This window comes from Coregonus lavaretus (assembly GCF_964263955.1).
Source record: "Coregonus lavaretus genome assembly, chromosome: 9".
Lineage (NCBI taxonomy): Eukaryota > Metazoa > Chordata > Actinopteri > Salmoniformes > Salmonidae > Coregonus > Coregonus lavaretus.
The window spans coordinates 24166488-24183325 of record NC_139996.1 but is presented as its reverse complement, the minus strand read 5'-3'; the positions used below and the strand labels follow the sequence as shown (position 1 = coordinate 24183325).

Genomic DNA, 16838 nt, shown 5'->3' with positions numbered 1-16838 from the left:
AAGTGCCTGGATTAGGACCTGTGCCGCTTTCTGTGTAAGGTAGGGTCGTACTCTGCTAATGTTGTAGAGCATGAACCTGCAGGATCGGGTCTAGTATAGGCCTAGTCATCACCCCTATGCCAAAGTATGAAATAGGGCTAGAAAGAAAGGTGTTTTGAATTCCATTCTCTCTGTGGCACCATCCCTGGTTCCCATGTAGCCAGGCCTATCTCATGTGGGCCGCTGCACTAATCTGTGCTGTAACAATTTCAGTGCATGTTTTTCTATGCATTAAAAACATCTGAGATCAAGATACATGGAAGTAGCCAACAAGTCAATGCATGTACGTGTATCTTAGCCTAGTGCTAGAGATGCTAGCTAGGGTTTACTCTTTGCAATGTATTTGGCCATAGATGCCAGATACCATTGGATTACAAAAAGTTTATTACAACTTGCTACAATTTGATATCACAGACAACTCACTGAAGCATTGCACAACTTTCAGTTTGTCATTGTGAAAGAACTTGTTGCTTTTATTAAAGTAACCTACATCGAACTAACTTGCTGTCACCAAATTGTGTCACTTTTTTGTTGTTAGCTCCATAGACAATTGCTCAACCTCTGTAAGTGTGTGAGGCCAGCCTACACTAACTGGCGGGAGAAGGGTCAAGGCTAGAAAGGATCAAACTTTTGTCAAATTAACTTCAAACATGTTTATTTGTGCATTTAAGCTAACCCTAACCTTTTTCCTAACCTTAAACTAATTATCATAACCTGCTACGTTAATTATCCTAACCTGCTGCATAAATTATCCTAACCTGCTGCGAAATGTCAGTTGATTTGACAAAAGCTGGACCCCTTCTAGCCATGACCTGGAAGAAGGGGTGTTGCTAGGACTCGGAGAAGTGGGATGCTGTTAAAGGCATGAGGCAGGTATGAGAAATATCTCAAACGTTATGAGATCATCAACATCAGGGAAAAAACTGTTTTCTTACTTGTCTGCCAAATCTTTGGATACTGCCCCTTTAAGATGTCAATCAGACTGTTGTTTACAGTGGGGTGATCAGGACTGATACATATGCAGAAGATTTGTAGAAAGTAGCTGACAGGGACGGTGGGGAGTAGATTCAACGGCATCATGTGCTCTATGGCAAAACAACTGGTTTAGAATACACCTGAAATAAGAGACGAGGACCTCTGTAGTTTTATGCCGAATTGCTATAAACCGGTAAGAGACAAAATTGGTAAAACACCTTCACAAAAACAATCGTGTTAGCCAGCTAATGTTAAGTTAGCCATGCTAGCCAACTTCTTTCTCCCTCAGTGTATGTGTGTTTGTGCGTGCGTGTGTTTGTTTGCTGTCTGTTTCAGATAGCCTACTCGAATAGCCATAATGTATGAAAATTAAGAGGCACCTGAAAGACATTTTTCTCTGCCATTAACATATTTGCATGAGTATGTAAATATCAGTTTGATATTTCCATCAATATGATTTCTAAGTTGTACTAGATCTAACAAGGTTCAAAGTTCAGGTGATTTATTTATGTCTGCCAGTGAACCCAGCTGTAAACTGTAAAGAATGTTACCTAGATTTTTTTTTTTAACAATTCAATTATGATTTAGTGTGACATCCGTTAGGCCTACATACACTGGTATGTGCTTGTCAGAGAGGTAAAGACAGATAAAGTTAGTCTTATAACTATTTATCAGTGCATGGTGTTTCTGATTTTGCCCATGAAAGAAAGACAGCCATAGCAATGAGAGTGCCAGTTGTTGTACTGGTCTTCTGTGGGAAAACAGCAGTCATTATTGTTGTGAGTGAGTGTCTAATAGTAGAACCAAGAGCAGAATGTAGCCTAGGCCAAGTTACATCTAATATAAAAGCCAACTTCAACAGCTGGCAGTGGGATGCCATTTAAGTATTTCAGCATTAGCTAAACTTAGTTGGCGCTCTGTTTGTGTCATAGGCTTTTTGCTTGCAAGCTATGTTGTAACAGAAAATGTAGTCACTCTGCTCTGTTTGTATTTGTTGTGTTTGCTTAGGCTACATTTATTGTAACATGAAATGTGACCTCTCAAGACATGCAGTTTACAGTATTTTGAGGACAGGCAGTAGTGTGTACTATGCTGTAATGCTCTGGCTGCATTGTCTGTTTGATTTGTGTGTGGTGGGATGCCTCCAGCATCACTAATGGCATTAGGATCCCCTCTGTTGTGCTCTCTGCTATAGGTGCTGATGTAGGCAAGATACAGATTAAATGGGAGTGAGAGATGGAGGGAGAAAGGGAGAAAGAATGGACTGACATCCCATCTCCCTGATCTGTAGTTCTCCCATTCTGCTCTTCCCCAACTCCTCATATGGAGTGGAGGTAACAGTTTACTTCTGCAATCAAGGATATTGCCGTGCGAATTGAGCCACTTTAGTATCTTTCCATTTCTTTGGGAGCTGCAGTTTGGCCTAAACCCCAAAATATAATTTGGTATGTTCATGGTGTATTTTCCCATGATATGAATGAATTCCCTCCCTAAGTGTCTATTGGTTCTTGTAATATTGTTGTAATGAAACAATTGTGTGTCTGCCTCCTCCTTGCCCTCCTCTTCCTCGTCCTCCCCTCTTCCTCCCTGAATTGACCAAAAACTTAATCATCTGTCCAGCTGCTTTTCCATGGGAAAACAAAAAGGATTGTGTACCAGCTGGAGAAAGCACTTTACACACACACACACACACACACACACACACACACACACACACACCCTTACACACTGTTAGCTGGGGTAGACAAGAGTGCATAACCCCACACTGCGTAATCCCACATTAGTACACTCTCCAACTTCATGATGTCATTGTTGACCAGTCACCCAGTAGGGGAAATATCCATAGAGGGACTTCCTGTACTCTTTGCCACAACTAGGCTACTCACTGGGTGCATCTCAATTCACTCTCTTCCTCTGTCCCAGTCATAACAGTGTGAAGTGTTAGTGTACTTAGACCTGCCTGTATTCCTACCACAGCCTTATCAGTGCTGTGACTCACATGTTCTCCTCTGATTGAAAGGCCTATAAAAACATAGCTAACCCTACTTCTGGTTCCTCCTGTCAGCTCCAGGTTATCTCTACAGTCAGTCAGTCAGTCACTGTGCTTTACTGGAACACAATATTTACAGAATGTGCTGCTCATTGCTCACACACAATGTCTCATTGTTCAGTCAAGGATCTAGGATTTTGAAATGGCTGATGTCATACTAGGATGTTATAAGGCTACTTTTGTTAGGCTACACTAGGCTAATGAAAATAGCATGTCAGATCCATAGCTATTAGGCTACCCTCTGAGATGGCGCTGCAGTGGAGAGCAGCTGTTTTACAGGCTCCTTAACCAATGTTTTTTAAATGCTGATCTTAACTTTTGTTTTTACATAATGTCCCTGCCATCATTTCCTATGACAGAAAACAGCTTCTGGACATCAGAACAATGATCACTAACCTCGATTTGGATGACAATTTCTACTTCAACGAGTCGGCAGCTCTGGATGTTCTGCTTACTCCGGACCAGGCCCTAATCCCCGGGACTCAAAAGAGGAAGCGAAGGCGCAAGAGAGGCAGAAGACCCGGCATCCTGACAAGACTATGTTGGCGAGCAAATAAACCGCCTCTACCCTCTGTTCTATTGGCGAATGTACAGTCACTAGAGAACGAACTGGACCAGCTCCGCTCAAGACTATCCTATCAACGACCTGAAGAACTGTAATATTCTATAGGCCTTTTCACACTGCATTGTTCTTAGCCCCGGGCTAGACTGGCCCTGGGCTAGCTTAGCCTGTGTTCACACAAGCATTTGTTATACCTGGGCTAAGCTTTAGCCCAGGGCTAAGGAGTCACACTTGTATTCCAAAGCCCTGGGCTAATGGACAAACACAACATGCAACCAACATTCTATCTCTGACAGGCGATCAATTTCATAAGCAATAAGACATATATTAACACATTTAGTCTTGCTTCTGGCCTAGCATTTGATTTCCAACAGTTATGGTTTGTATAAACTTTGCTGTCTGCCTGTACGACTTCGTAAACAATGTTTTACCTTTAAAATTCGATCTAGCCCCAGAGAGAATGCTGTGAATGAACAAAACATCAACTTTTCTGATCGAGAAATCATGCAACAATATTATTATCATGAATATATGCAATTAAATGCAAATAGAAAAGCTATGAAAATGGAGGAAAATTGAGCATTTGCTGCTCTTCCAGTAATAGAGTTTGTAGCTGAGAAGACTTACCCAGCCTGCATAGCAACCATTTTTGTTAGGCTTAGCAACCAATGTTTTTGTGTGGATGAAAGTACTGTATTTAGTTTTTTGTCCTCAGATGGAAGGATTAAATAGTATGAATTTACTTATCAAAATAACGTGTAGAACACATTACAGGCATCACAAGCATGTAAATGAATTGAAAGTGGCGCTTTTGTGATTTGACAGTGAGCATTCTAGGCGTTATTCTTGACTCCGTTTCACACTGGCTATTTTGGCACCGTGTTTCTGGGGCTAACCCCGAAAAGTCGGTGCTAACCCTGCTAGTGTGCGATCCCTGAGTTAGAATACCTCATAATAAGCTGTAGACCATACTATTTACCAAGAGAGTTTTCATCTATATTTTTCGTAGCTGTCTATTTACCACCACAAACCGATGCTGGCACTAAGACTGCACTCAACGAGCTGTAGCTCTAGATCACCTTTACTCCACACACATAAACCCATACAAGGCTCTCCCTTGCCATTGAGAGCATCTTGATTGGCTGCATCAGTGCTTGGTATGGCAACTGCTTGGCATCCAACCGCAAGGCGCTACAGAGGGTAGTGCGTACGGCCCAGTACAACACTGGGGCCGAGCTCCCTGCCATCCAGGACCTCTATACCAGGTGGTCAGAGAAGTCCTAAAAATTGTCAAAGGCTCCAGCCACCCAAGTCATAGACTGTTCTCTCTGCTTCCGCACGGCAAGCGGTATCGATGTATGTCATGTGAATTTCTATCTCTAATTCAACCTAAGCTTGAATCATTACCAGAGGTTGTAAGGCTCTGGTTTTAATCATCAATGATTCAAGGTCCACAACCACGAAGAAGGATTTTTTGTATGTTTATTCATGGAGAGCTCTCCCGCCAAAGACACAAACAGACGATTTTATACCTCCTGGACTTGACTCCTCCCACCTTTAGGTGACTTTTCTAAACAGTTTCCGCCTTCCCCCTTGAATGTTTAGTACCGCCCCCTCTGTTAGTGGGTTGACACTACATGATAATTCTAACATTTATACTGTGTTTGGGGTGAAATCCTTTAGTCATTATTCTTAAAATCCAAATTAATCTAACAATCCACCCCTTTGACTAAATATTCCCACATTCAGGATAAATGTATTTTACAAGCATGATTAATCTCAGAGATCACATCAGAACTAATAAACATTTCATCCAATTGCGGTCTTTCAGGGTCCAAATCCTCGTCATCCACCAAGCCTGGAGGATCGTTTTTCACATTCCCCTGGTCAGAGTCCGGAGTCAGTCCATCTCTCATCATTGTTTAGATACTGCATTTCACCAACGCCTGACTCACCAATCCTCGGACACAGGGAACAAGACAACAACCACATAATACAAGAATACCCATACAAACACTGATCGCTCCTAAGATGGTGGCTGCTAGGGTTTTCCATTTACCAAATATATCATCAAACCACCCTATCCACAATGTACTAACTTCTGAGTTCAGTTCATCCTTCACTTAGTGCAGTTAATTCTGTAAGAGCTCTGGTGACTGTCCCATCCAGTGTGGTGTTGTTAGGGATAAATGTGCAACAATGGCTTATCTTTCTATAGACACCGGCCCTTTCTGCCTGATCTAGAACCAACCTCTACTAAGTTATGAGCGGGATGGCGGATAATCGCTCAGAGATCCCCTTTACTGCATCTCTAGTCTGGTCAATAAATCGTTGTTGGTTGTAATAGATATAATTTATCCGATCCATATTTTTGTTTATTGTCACCCACCAGAAAAATGTTGTAGTAAAACTCTCCCATATTTGATTCATAGCTTTGTATTCGTCTGGAACACCCCTGGGGATGCCTATACCATCTATCCAAATTGGGCTATTTCCTTCCTGACTTATTTCTTTTTCTCCTAATTATTCTTCCTGTCACTGGTCTTTGATGACCAATTCTTACAGGTTGGACCAACAATACTGGTGCACAAGTACCCACCCATCCCTCTGGTAATGTCTGCCGAATGCTCCCTTTGTTAGTGCATGCCCACCACACATTAGTCAGAGGGATGGTTAGGCTCCTAATTTTTTTCCTCCCTTCCTTATCTAAATCAGTCACATTAATTATCTCCTTACAGCCATCAAAATCACCCAAGTTACGGGTGCCATTTCTATGTCTGTAACACTGTTATTCGCCAGGAGTTAAAGTGAATCTAGGTGGGCTGGCCGAGTATGTCAATTTTGCCAGCCCAATCCCTGTGCAATTTGGCTCTTTTTGATTGGACCCCAGGTCTAATACACAGGGAAACATTGCCTTTGGCATTGGGGCGGTCAACATTGTCGGTCTCCCAATGGAGCATGCATAACAATTGGTCTCCCCCAAGGCCCTAGCGGTGTATTTCATCCACTTTAACCAGAGATTCTCATCAGGGACCCCCTCCACTTCCCCTTGGTTCCATTCTTGGAGAAAATCTTTCATAGTGGACGGGTTAGTCGAATTGACTCCGTCATCCCTTGACTGATCTACTCGGTCTATTGGTGTTAGTGGATTAATGACAGTACCTGTGCTTTCCATATCTTTTGACTCCATCAAATGTAATCTTAGACAAGTATCCCATCCGTATTTGTCCGCGCAAGCCCAGTAAGTTGAAGCTTACTCCCCACCCTTCTCTGACTCCTATTTTGTAGATCACTCGCCCTTGACGGTCAGTATGTCGGGTCGCTTCCCTTTTATTTCTTAATAATGGTAAGGCCATAGCGTAATTGGTGCGAGGTGGTGGTGGATCTTGACATACCACGACTATTGCCGAGACTATGATGCAGCTCAGGGTCACCCATATTCCCAAAAACCGCCAACCCTCTCCTGTCTTGAGTCCTTCTGCTCGGTACCACCCCATACTCACACCCTAGGAACACACTACAGTGATGATAGGTCTGGGTAGATCTTCGTTGACAGAGGTGAACCCCGGACCCTGTGGCCCAGTTCTGCTCTTCAACTCTGCGTGTGCTAAGTGGTGCTTGTATGTGGTCTTACCTTCTTGCAGTGGGTAACATGGACCCAGGTTGCTCTTTCTGCTATTCTAATGGCAAAGGCGGTGACCAACAAAACCTGATAGGGCCCTTCCCAACAGGCCTGCTTCCAGTTTTCCTTCTAGTGACTGGATGCTCACCAGTCACCTGGTTAGATAGTGGGTCACCTTCTCCTTTAGTTCACCTGTGGGGCACAAAACCTCTGACATACGGGTGTGGTTAATAAACTATCTTCACACATGTTCAGATTAATGTAACAATCTCTGACTGCATTCTCTTTTTAGACTGTATCTAAAAAATGTTTTTTTTTTAAAAGTATTTTGTCCTCTCCTTCGTATATTATTTAATCCTACAATTAGCCTCTTCCCCCCCCCCTCTTGACACATAGTTCTGCTTATGTGTCAATTTTTTTCACCTTCCTAAACATTCCCTTAGGTAATTTATCAACCAATTGCCATGCCTTTCATTTTTGAGATTGTCTTTTGCTTCTTTATTGCTCCTCCCACTTCCTTTGTCTTTATGGCGGCTAAATTCGACTTTCATTCAGTTCAGAATCAATTAGTAATCCAACAAACAATCTCTTATCTTGTAAAAACACTTATGTTTAGTTCAACCTCTGTTCTACCCCGGCTCTCCCGGGCTTGACCTGAAGACTGATTGTTGGACATGACAAGTCCATTTTTAGGTCACCTAAGTATTCTGCCTAGCAACAAAGAATAAAAACCTCTATGTTCGTGATTAACCCAGTTATCTCTAATAGCCCACCAAAAAAAAAAACCCATCATCTTTAAATCACGACCAATGTCATATCCCTCTTTACTCTCTACCATTTGGGTAACATCCCTGATATATGTATGAAAAGCTAAGACTGTTTGGGAAGAGAGCAACAACATAAACTGTTCTTCCTCCTCAGAGTTCCAAATGATTTTACCATGGGCTGCCATTGCCTTCCCATAGATAAGATCACTTAATTTACCCGTATGCAGTACATAATGGAGTACCCAAGCCTTACAGCAGTCTATCCTTACCAAAAAGCTCATCATTCTTCATCTAATTTTTTTTTCTTCTAGTCCTTATCTACCTGATCCTATTGCTAAATCAATGATCTAGGCAGTAGTTGTCTCGCCTTAGATTGTACATTCCTCTGATTACTGCAGCTTATTCCATTAATTTAGTTTCAAATATCACCCAATAAACCGTTCCATCCCACAGCATAGTAAACACCACCTATGAACTGTTGAAAATCCCCTAAATTCAACATAACAACCCTTTATAAACATCATGCTGGGTGTGTTTTTTTTAATTTGAAAAACCCAATTGAAAAATAACAATCAAAGATAGTTAGGCTCAACTTAATTTGGTAGCTCCCTCTTATGACCTAAATACTGCCTAACTTCAGAAAATCCCTCAAAATTCCTCGAGTATACAATGATTATTTAATTGATTACTCTAAATCTGCTACATGTGATCTCATTTCAAATGATCCATTATCAATTATTTGATCCACCCCCTAGTAAAATCTCTCTCCCCTTCTATTCTGGAGTTCTACCTCTACCAGCTATTTCCCCTAGTGGCCATTAAATACTCTGCTCTCGTCTGTTCCTTTTCTTACTCTGTTAGTCTCTGCTTTTCAAGCTCCAGAAACTGTTGTCTCTGTCTCTCAGCCTGCTTGTTTTTCAAACCTAAACAGTTTCCTTCTCTCTATTTCTTTTATTCTCTCCCTCTCTAACTTCCTCTGTCTCTCTAAGTCTGTCTCTGCCTCTCCTTTTTCCCGCCAACCAGAGCCACAAATCATTCTCCTTGTCCTCAACTCAACCCTCACAGCTCTATCGCTACTTCAGTTCGCCATCCAATTTCTTCAACTGTTCTCTCTGATTCGGCCCTAATCAATAAAACAAACACTTGATATCGTTTATCAGCATACACTTAATGACATTCCTACCATTTAAACTATGTACTGTCTCACCTCCTCCCCCTCTCCATCCTACATTATGGGGGAGGCGCGGGAAACTTCCCTACAATCTACCTTCTTAGGAAATAATGTCATTCGTACTTGTAACATATTTTCATAGACCTATTTAGAATATTACTAAAGCTATCTAATGCAACTTTTAATACACGTAAAAAAACTCTCTCTCCCTACACCCATTCCCCATTGAATAAGTGCGTCTTCCTAGTTACCCCATAACCACGCCTCAAATCTCTTATTCAGCATTTAACCAACCAAATACTAAGTAGTATCCGGTTATCATTCATACCCGCCGTTGAATTCCCTCATACACACATATTTCACCTTATGCCATTCAAATGCCCAACACAACAGAATAGCTCACTGCAACCCTCTATTGGTTCTTCAAGTCGCTCCGGACCAGAGCGTCTGCCAAATGGCCAAAAATGCAAATGTAAATATTCTCTACTTTCTCACTCATTACGTACGTCTACGTTTGAGTGCGAAAGTTCATACATATGCATCGTTGGACTTTATAGGTACCTCTCAAATAATCGCTTTGTGGTGTTTTTAGCCAATTCTTAATTGACACGAATCATTTTTTCAAATATTTTCCTTTGTTACCGTTAAAGCACTTTCGCGCTTAAAAAAACACTCGCTGTCTCTAGCCCCTCCTTTCGCTGTTTTTTCAAATTCATTTTATATGCATCTGCCTACTAACTTTTTTACTTCGAGATGCCCAATAAATTCATACCTCTTCTCCCAAATGGATCCATAACACATATTTCTTCGATCTCTTTAGAAGTTTTATTTCCCATGGCGGAAAAATAAAAATCCCCCCTTTAGTAATAATTCCCAGAATTATTATTCTAGGAGCTATTATTTTAGTGCGTCTCTTGAGCCAATGTATGATCTGCTTTTGTAATTAACCATTTAAAATTATTTAACCCCTAACCCAGAGTTTTTCATTTAAAACTCCGGTTTCATGAAAGGGGTCGATAACCATTTTTTCTCACGCGACTTATTTTTTTAGCTCCTTCCTTGAAATAACTATCACGTCTCCCGATGGATTAAGTCTCACACATATACGACCTTATACAATCATTTGCTAAACTTATTTGTAAAGTTCTAGCAAATCCCCAGTCGTATACGCTACTCCCGACTCATCTATCTCACACTATGATAATTATCTCCCTGTTTATACTGTTACACTGCAATTCGTACAATGACAATATTAACTAGTTTACATTTGTGATTGCAATTCACTCCATGTCATTTCGGACTAGTTTATTTTTGTAATAGCTATTTACCTAGGGTCAATTGCGGACCCTCCCTGTTTCGTAATAATTATTACTTCCTTTGCGATTTTGGTAACTATTCTCTGCCCTCTCACAAGAATCACTATTCTCATACAAGTTCAAATCATTTCACCAAAATCCATGAATAAAAATTACTGACCTTTCCCTTGCAGTTTGGATTTAAATGCTTTTTCAAACTTGTTAACGTCTTTATCGTTCATAAAGATTAATCACCGGCCTGTTTATAACCTTAACGTCGAAGGCCAGGACTATTCTCCACGGATGCAATCACCCGGCCGTGCACGGATTCGGTGTCCTTAGAACGATAGACGTATTTAAGCTCCGCTCAAAGGACCAATCTGTCATGTGAATTTCTATCTCTAATTCAACCTAAGCTTGAATCATTACCAGAGGTTGTAAGGCTCTGGTTTTAATCATCAATGATTCAAGGTCCACAACCACGAAGAAGGATTTTTTGTATGTTTATTCATGGAGAGCTCTCCCGCCAAAGACACAAACAGACGATTTTATACCTCCTGGACTTGACTCCTCCCACCTTTAGGTGACTTTTCTAAACAGTTTACGCCTTCCCCCTTGAATGTTTAGTACCGCCCCCTCTGTTAGTGGGTTGACACTACATGATAATTCTAACATTTATACTTTGTTTGGGGTGAAATCCTTTAGTCATTATTCTTAAAATCCAAATTAATCTAACATGTACCAAGTCTGGAACCAACAGGACCCTGAACAGCTTCTACCCCAAGCCATAAGACTCCTAATTAGTTAACCAAATAGCTACCCAGACTATCTGCATTGACCCTTTTTGCACTAACCTATTTGACTCATCACATACGCTGCTGCTACTGTTTATTATCTAATCTGTTGCCTAGTCACTTTACCCCTACCTACACTATATATACAAAAGTATGTGGACACCCCTTCAAATTAGTGGATTCGGCTATTTCAGCCACACCTGTTGCTGACAGGTGTATAAAATCGAGCAAACAGCCATACAAACATTGGCAGTAGAATGGCCTTACTGAAGAGCTCAGTGACTTTCAACGTGGCACCGTCATAGGATGCCACCTTTCCAACAAGTCAGTTCATCAAATGTTGCCCTGCTAGAGCTGCCCCTGTCAACTCTAAGTGCTGTTATTGTGAAGTGGAAATGTCTAGGAGCAACAATGACTCAGCCGCAAGGTGGTAGGCCACACAAGCTCACAGAATGGGACCACCAAGTGCTGAAGCGCGTAGTGCATAAAAAACGTCTGTCCTCGGTTACAACACTCACTACCGAGTTTCAAACTGCCTCTGGAAGCAACGTCAGCACAAGGACTGTTCGTCGGGAGCTTAATGAAATGGGTTTCTATGGCCGAGCAGCCGCACACAAGCCTAAGATCAACATCCGCAATGCCAAGCGTCGGCTGGAGTGGTGTAAAGCTCGCCGCCAATGGACTCTGGAGCAGTGGAAACACGTTCTCTAGTGCCAACTGTAAAGTTTGGTGGAGGAGGAATAATGGTCTGGGGCTGTTTGTCACGGTTCGGGCGAGGCCCCTTAGTTCCAGTGAAGGGAAATCTTAATGCTACAGCATACAATGACATTCTAGACGATTCTGTGCTTCCAACTTTGTGGCAACAGTTTGGGGAAGGCCCTTTACTGTTTTAGCATGACAATGCCACCGTGCACAAAGCAAGGCCCATACAGAAATGGTTTGTCGAGATCGGTGTGGAAGAACTTGACTGGCCTGCACAGAGCCCTGACCTCAACCCCATCTAACACCTTTGGGATGAATTGGAACGCCAACTGCGAGCCAGGCCTAATCGCCCAACATCAGTGCCCGACCTCACTAATGCTCTTGTGGCTGAATGGAAGCAAGTCCCCGCAGCAATGTTCCAACATCTAGTGGAAAGCCTTCCCAGAAGAGTGGAGGCTGTTATAGCAGCAAAGGGGGAACCAACTACATATTAATGCCCATGATTTTGGAATGAAATGGTCGACGAGCAGGCGTTCAAATACTTTTGGTCATGTAGTGTATATGTATATATCTACTTCAATTACCTCGTACCCCTGCACATCGACTCGGTACTAGTACCCTGAGTATGTAGCCAAGTTATCGTTACTCATTGTGTATTTATTCCTTGTGTTATTATTTTTCTATTATTTTTACAATTTTCTCTTTGCATTGTTGGGAAGTAAGCATTTCACTGTTAGTCTACACCTGTTGTTTACGAAGCATGTGACAAATACTATTTTATTTTATTACAGTGCTATTAGGCTACAATGCAATAGGTCATTGATGGTTCATTTTGGGGATACACCTAATTTTTAAATAGGCTAGGTGCTGTATCTATGCCTGCTGCTGTATCTATGTAGCCTAAATATCCATGCTAGATTGAGATCCATGGAACGGCTATTACTAAAACCCTCATGCAGCAGCCAATACAGGGCTATTACAGAGCAGTTCATTCCCAGTCAGAACTCCCCATTACCCACTTCAAATAAATCAATCCTAGCTGTTTAAACCTTTCTGTTCTAGTATGTACACACACACACACACACACACACACACACACACACTATATTGGTGGTTAATCAGCAATCTGTCATAGCGACTGTCACAGCGGTGAAATAGGGCCATTTGCACATGGTAAATTATTTGGCTTGGGAGAAAGAGAGCATTTACCGCTGAAAGAGGGTAATTTAGTGGGCCAAGGATGTGTTGTGAAACTGATCATGTGCTCAAGTGTTGCTGAAAAGGTGATGGATGCGTGAGTGCAAATATATAGCAATCTTTTCTGATCAGCCCATCTATTTCACTCTCCTTAGGCCCTACACATTAGCTTTTGGAAATCAGGCCTAGTCCTCTCTGAAGTGTGAATGATCACATTCTGTGCACAGCACTTTTACAGCACTAGTTTTGATAGTTTTGATCAAATGACATGGTACACCAGCCACCTGTGACAGTGTTATCATCAGCAGACCAGTCGACAGCACCAGAATGGTGACGTGTCAACAATGGATAATAATGTGAAGTTCAGCTGTTTCAGAACATGGGACTAACTGAAGCTGTAGCACTTATCATCCGGCTCACACGGTGGTGTAGAGAGAGCATTAATCCTCTCAGCCGTGGGAAATACAGGGAGGATATGGGACTCTTCTCCTTAACCACTGATACAGGGTCAGATATTTTCCCATCCTCCTAATAGTTAGGCCTAAGGTTAGGGTATGCTGGCCCTAGATCTGTGGTTAAGGACAACGTGTACCTCAAGCACAGTGGGGCTGTTGGCAGGTCAAAGGGCGTGATGGCAGGCGGGGGGTTAAAGTTGAGCTGGACTAGAATCCAGCCCCCCCGAGCAGAGATGAGGAGGACAATGGGGACAGGACAGGCTCTGGTCTGGTGGCCTCTTCACTGCCTGGCCCCTTTTGTCACTCACTGGCTTCCAGTTCATCCCCCTTTCTTTCTCTCTGTTTCGCTCTTTCAGTTTTCTTTTCGTCATTCTCTCTCTTCCTCGCTCTCTTCCTCTCTCTCTTCTGTCTTTCCCTTTTAATTATTCCCTCTTCTTATTCTCTCTCTCTTTTTGTTTCTCTCTCCCTCCCTCTCTCGCTCTGTTTTTTCTGCTGAGGGAATGGCAGTCCTGCAGTCATGTGGCTTTTTTGTCTCAACACAATCGCCGGTGTTTGTCGTTGGTTGATTTTCTTTGAAAGAGCATTGGTCTCCAGGGCGACAGAGAATGGCGGCACCATTTCACTTTTCTCTCCTGCCCCACTCCTCCCCTCCATCGCGCTGAGTGTGTGGGGCTCTCATTCACTCCACTGGATCAGGTAGCAGAGTAACACACATACGCTCTCACAGTGACTGGGCTGTTTCTCTTTCTTCCTCTTGCTCTTCTTTCACACCACCACAGAGACCCAGACAGACGGTTGGTGTCTACTAAAGAAGTGAGTAGTTCTGGGGCTTTTGTCCCCTGTTTTGGAAGTTTGTTTTGTGTCTTTTTCTGTTGGCTGTCTTGTCAAACTGTTGTTTTCAGAGAGTTTGAATGTAAGTAAATAGTAATAGGTGTTTATGTCGTTCGAACTTCTAAGGCAACAAAAAACAAATGACAATTTAACTGCCTTTTTGTTCGCTTATGTGTCATTCACATTGTCAGTCTTACGGCAACTGACTGATGGAAAATAATCTTATTGGTATCTATTAAAGACATTACTATGGTAACGACAAGAGCAGAGCAATCGGTCTATGTTTAAAGGTGAATGCAGGTCTAACACTCAACTGGCACACATGTCAGCTGAGGGTAAATTCTTCAAAGCTCTCATGTAGGCTATCTCCGGTTAGAACATATTTTATGAGTCAGATCTTTTGTTGATGTTGTTGTACGCCGCTGACGATGAATTAAGACGAGAGTAGGATTCCTATTCTGGCTAGATTGGTGGTGGAGAGCCTTCCATGGGAAATGAAATGAACAGTCATTTTAGTGTAAAGCTGCATTAGCCTTAAACATGGAGCTTACAGTAGTCTTCATTTCAGTACATTTATGGAAAGAATTTGTATTCAAACTGTTGGTGTGACAGTTGTCTGGTCTCAAGATTTGTGTCCTTAGTTAAAACACCATTGGGTCGTGTAGTAGAAATGGACCATAATATTTTGAGACTCCACAGCTGTGAGCTCTGTTCCTCTGGTTTTGTCCCGACACAGACACACTTTGGGCTGTGTCTGTGAATTAGGCCACTTTGTCACATTCTGGCATGGCAACCGTCTTCAAGTGTTGTTCTCTTTCGACTGCCCTGCTCCGGTTCCACCAACCAGGTGGCTTGCCCTGTGTTTGGTAACTGTGGCAACGCCAGAAGCAGAGCTCTCGGCCACTCCCACAGGTGCACTCTTGTCTTGTCTGTCTGATTGCCGGAGGATCTCCTGTTACACACACACACACACAGTCAGGGGAGACCTGTCATGTGTGAAAGGTTATGTCTCATACTCAGAGCTGTGTTGCTGATAAGAGAGCTTGTATTACTTGCCTGTCGTGTGAGAAAAGGATATAGGATGAAAAGGATATATGGGAAGGCTAATGTACGGGAGGCAGACTGGCTGGACTCAGTGAGTCATTTTATATATACTCAGGATTTGAAGTGTGTTTGTATGAATCTCCCAAAGTGTGTGTGTGTGTGTGCTCACAGGAAGCTGTGGTGGAGTGTGTCATGGCTTTATCTGTAGACATTAATACTTGGCTGATGTAATCAAGAGGAAACGGGGACTGGGGCTGCGTTGTTGCTACCTGCTGCTATGTATGATGTCACTGCTTGCTGACCCAACAATCCTCACATTCCTACTGGTGGTGTTATGCATAGCAGGCTGGGCATGTGTGGGCTGCTGTGGGGGAGAGACAGAGGACCCTATGACCCTTCTATTAATTAGTAATCAGACACACACGCACACACACACACATGCGCGCACAGTAATTTATTCACACAAACATGTCCATTAGAACACACTCAAGCTCCAACTACCACTAGACAGTGATTATACTTTCAGATGTCTTGTCCTAGGTTATACTCAACCAGGGTTTCTGGAAATTCTCCAGGCTACTACATACTCTTTATGCCAGGTTCTGATGAGCCATTTTACACTAGCACTCTAGAATATGAGACATATATTGTGAGGATGATATCTGTAAAAGAGATGTGTAGTGGAACAATGCAAGTCAATTATGTGAGAGGAGTAGTGTCATGTTCCCCAGGCAGGGGGAAGGGGGGAGGTATACTGACTCACCCAGCCACCCCACTGCACACACAGCAAGATGAATCCTTTGATCCACGGAAGGGAAAGAGAAGTGGTGAAAGCCACTGGGACTTATCGTTCTAACAGGTGTTTTTATAGCCCTTTCCCCAGACATCAGATAGAGGAGAAAATGAAAAGAAAGAGAGAGAGAGATTGACACAGACAGACAATCAGACAGACAAATGGACAGACAGAGAGAGAGAAACCGAGAAAGACTGGTAAAGAGAGAACCAGACAGGGTGTCAGTGCCTACATTAGGGCGCCTCACACTCTGTCCCTTGTTCACCCCTGACCTCCGACCTCTAATCACTTGACTGGTCCATTCTCCCTAACCGGCACTTCCTGTCCTTCCACTGGCTTTTATCATCATCAACAACCCCACCCTCCAGTCCCTCTCTCCCTCCTACAGTCTCTCTTTACCTTTGTCTCTGGGCCAGTGTAGCTCAGTTGGTAGAGCATGGCGCTTGCAACGCCAGGGTTGTGGGTTCGATTCCCACAGGGGGCCAGTATGAAAAAAATAAAATGTATGCACTCACTAACTGTAAGTCGCTCTGGATAAGAG

At 42.7% G+C, this 16838-nt stretch overlaps 1 protein-coding gene across 2 annotated transcripts in view; it reads left to right on the top strand.

Moving 5' to 3' along the window:
• The first annotated feature begins 983 nt into the window (after window positions 1–983).
• LOC311134660 (ras association domain-containing protein 7-like) overlaps window positions 984–16838 on the top strand; it is a 53412-nt gene continuing 37557 nt past the window's right edge. The window contains exons 1-2 of one of the 2 annotated variants that reach the window (XM_084168408.1): window positions 984–1207; window positions 14409–14442. The gene's annotated coding sequence lies outside the window, so the exon portion shown is untranslated. The remainder of the gene's footprint in view (window positions 1208–14408; window positions 14443–16838) is intronic. The other variant, XM_084168406.1, reaches the window with a different exon arrangement.